The sequence below is a fragment of the Chrysochloris asiatica genome, unplaced genomic scaffold (genome assembly GCF_000296735.1).
Source record: "Chrysochloris asiatica unplaced genomic scaffold, ChrAsi1.0 scaffold00054, whole genome shotgun sequence".
NCBI lineage: Eukaryota > Metazoa > Chordata > Mammalia > Afrosoricida > Chrysochloridae > Chrysochloris > Chrysochloris asiatica.
In genome coordinates this window covers 1909378-1913318 of record NW_006408572.1, presented here as the reverse complement: position 1 = coordinate 1913318, position 3941 = coordinate 1909378, and positions in this window count along the sequence as shown.

Here is a 3941-nt window from a genome sequence, read left to right as displayed (position 1 = left end):
CTCCGCGGCGGCGGCCGCAAGTGAGTGCCAGGGGCCGGCAGGCAGGGGGCGGGCCCAGGCCGCGTCACACGGTAGCAACCAAGCAGTGTGAGTGTGCGGGCTGCGCGGGCGGGCGCGGAGCGGAGCGAGCCTGGCGGCGCCACACTCACTAGCACTCGCACCAGCGTGCGCGCCGACCCGGGACCCCGCGTGCTCACACACTGGCGAGCTAGACCACCCGGGCCCCTGCCACTCACGCATCTTGCAAGACTAGTGGTAGTGAATCAGGGGCCCCAGGACCCATATGCGCACATTCCCGCGCGTGTCAGTCAGCACAGGCAGTTCTCTGTTCACTCTACAAGACACTCCAGGTGTGCAAGGAGACTCCCGAGCTAACAAACGTGTGCAGACTTGAGGACAGTGTCCACGTGTTCAAATGTGCAGGGTCCATCCACAACCACATGCACATATACATTCAGAGTTGATGGTGGATGCTCTTGGTACCAATCCCAACGGACACCACACTTAAACAGAACACACATGCACAGAGGTGATGAAGGAAGCCCAGGGTACAGCCTTCCAGGCACCCAAGCATGCGTAGCCTCAAGACACACACACAGAGACGTGATTGGAGTATTCACTTGCCTCACCATGATTTCCCTACCAATACACGTCTCCCAGTAGGACCCACAGCCACACTAGCAGGACATGCATACCTTCTACTTACTGTACAAGGACACTCTTGACACCATCTGCTCCCACACCCTCTCCTGTCACACACAAACTCATGGTCTGCACTAACTTGTTCAGTCCCTCTCTCAGTCAGTGACAGGTTTGAAGGACCCAGTCTGTTCAAGGACACAGGGAGGGTGAGATCATTGACCAGGGGGACAGCAGGGTACCTGGTGAATCAGGCAGAGGTTGAAAGGCAGGGTGTGGTCTGATCTTACATATGGTCAGATAACTAAACAAATCCCAGGCAAACAGTCCTACCTCGCTGCTGTCCATCTTTCCGGGAACCAGAGCTTTGGTGGGAAAGGCAGGTGGTTGGTTATACAGGTGTGTTCCCAGAAAGCCCTGGGCTTGGATGGAATTCTGTTTACTTTCTGGTGGTATCCACTGACATGTCAAGGAGCTCTGGTAGCGTAGTGGTTATGAATCAGGGCTGCGAACCGCAAGGTAAGCAGTTTGAAACTACCAGCTGCTCCACAGGAGAAAGATGAGGCTTTCTTCTCCTGTAAAGATTTACAGCCTTGGAAACCCTGTACAGGGTCTCTGTGGGTCGGAACCAACAACTGACATGTCAGGAATAGTTCTTGGCTGAGTTCCTTCCTGGAGTCTGAATGAGGGGTCCCAAGCCTGTGCTTCTCCCACCTTAACTCCTGTGGAGAGAAGTAGGGAACAGAAAAGGGAGAAGAGGTGTTTCCTTCATTACTTCCAGTTGCATGATTCTGGGCAGGTTATTTGATCTCTCTGAACCTCAGTTTCCTCAGGTGTGAAATGGGTTTAATACTAGCCTCATGGCAGGTGGTGACCCTCATGTAGCACAAAGCTTGGCAGGTTAAGAGGTGCTCAGAAGGGCTGGCTTTCCCTTCCCCCTTTCCTTGGGAGTTGAGAAATGATCTGTGTTGCCTCATGGTAAGAGCTGACGATCATTACCCACCTTTGAAACCAAGAATGTGTTCACTACTGTCATTTCATTGGTTTCTCCTATGAGTCTATTAGGCAGGCAGGCATACTGTTCCCAGTTTGCAGGTGAGGAAACTGAGGCTCAGAAAGAGAGAGTGACCGATGGTAGAGCTGGGATTAGAACCCAGGTATCCTGACTTTTTGATATTTCCAACCCCCAGTGCCATCAGAACTCAACAAAGTCAGAGCGGAGTTGGAAACCCAGGTAAAACATGGAGTTTCTGGCCAGAAACAACCCGAATGAGGAGGAGGAAGGAGAGAGAGAAGGGGCCCAAGAGCCTCAGAGATTATAGTGGGAATGAACTGGCCTGGGGTGGGGGTGGGGGGGCCTTAAGGACGGACAATCTGGGACATTGGTGGGGAAAAAATGCAGCTCTTCCTAGAGTCACAGGTCAATGGAAGGACAGAAAAGCCTGGGAGGATAGCTTAACACAGTGGGTTTCTCATTTCCAGGAATGTTTGAGGGGATTATTAGTCCTTAAATAGGTACAGAAGTGACTGTGTTCTGTGCCCGAGGTGGCTGCTTCACAAAGTGATTATGTAACGATATGGGGTATTAAAATACAGACATTGAACCATCATTTTATAATTCCTTCACATGAGGGACAGGAGGATGTTGTCATCATTTTATAAATGGGGAAACTGAGGCTTCTGGACGTCAGGTGACAAGCAAGAGGTAGGCTGGGACAGCAGCCCATGGCCCCTGACCCATTACTCTTTTAAATGAATCAAGGCCATATCCTATGACCACTGTAATAACTAGATTCTCCTTCATCTCTTGACCTTCTGGGGGTCTGACTTCTCAAAGCATCTCCATCTTCAGGAGATGTCTCTGGAGAGGGTATGGGAGAACCAGCCTCCAGAAGCATCTGTCCTGGAGCCCCTGGCAGGATGCCGTGAAAGAAACATGAGGCATCTGTAGGTTAATTTCTGGCAGGTGTAGAGTCATTCTGAGATCTGAATGTGTCCATCTGGGGGCCCAGTTCAGATGGGATGGGATTCTTTGGAGGGAGAGAAGTGGTGATATCTGGACAAATGTCTAGTTTCTAGATAGAACATGGACCAGGGAGTCAGACAGACTTGGAATGAAATACGAGTGTTCACCTCCTCCTAGTGATGTGTAATTTTGAGAAAGTGGCTTAACTTAGGCCTCAGTCTCACCTGTAAAATGGGGAGAATATGAACAAATTTGTGAGAATTAAATGCAACAATAGCTATAAAGTGCCCAGCATAATGCCAGGCATATAACAACCAGTTGCCATGGTGATGCTTCTAATTCATGGTGACCTCATGTGTTTCCAAGTAGAATTACACTATGTAGGTTTTTCATGGTTGGAATGTGTTGGGAGCAGTTCACCAGGGCTTTCATCCAAGGTGCTTCTGGGTGGATTTAACCCAAACTGCCAACCTCTTGGTTGAGGCTGAGCGCTTAACCATTCACAATACCCAGAGACTCTGGCATGTGACAAGCCCTCAGAAATTTGTAGTTGCCCGTCCTTGCCTCTCTGGTGTAAGCCATCATCTTAAGCCTTGTGCCTGCCTCAGTTTCTCTAGCAGTTGGCTGCCCTTTCCCTGTCTGCTGTGAGGAGTGGGTGAGGACACAGGAGAGGAATCACACTGAGAAGTTAATAATGTACTTGCCAAGGCCAGGGCAACCACTGTAATTTGTAGGATCTTAAAGCAGCTGGCCATGGCCAAGCCCCATCAATCATGTTGCCTTTCTTTCTCCACACTGTGGTGGGTGGCTCTGCAGCTGGACTAGCCGTTGGCAAAGTTAGGTGGGTTGAGTGAGCCTCGGAGTCCCTGTGGCCCTACTTCTCCCCTACCTGTTTCTTCCCCACACAGTCTCTTGAACGTCCCTGCTCAAGTAGATAGAAATGAGAGGACAGTCCAGACATCTACACCCCAGGATGTCTCATCATAAGTCAGAGTCCAGCCCCGCCCCTCAAACTGCATTCATTGACTCAGAATTTGGGACTTGGCACATGAAAACTGCTTTAACCAGCACCCCCAAATAACACCAATGCATATCCAAGGTTGTGAATTGCAGGGTTGGAAGGTGCTTATGGATGAATACAGCGGTTCTCAACCTGTTCAGCTGCCTCCACTCTGTCCACATGTACAACACACACACCCATTGCTAACATCGTTCCATTTTTGATCGATTCTTAGCTGGGAAGGAGTGCTGGCACTGTGGGTTAAGTATTGGGCTGCTACCTGCATGGTTGGAGGTTCAAAACCCACCAGCCGCTTCTTGGGAGAAGATGAGACTA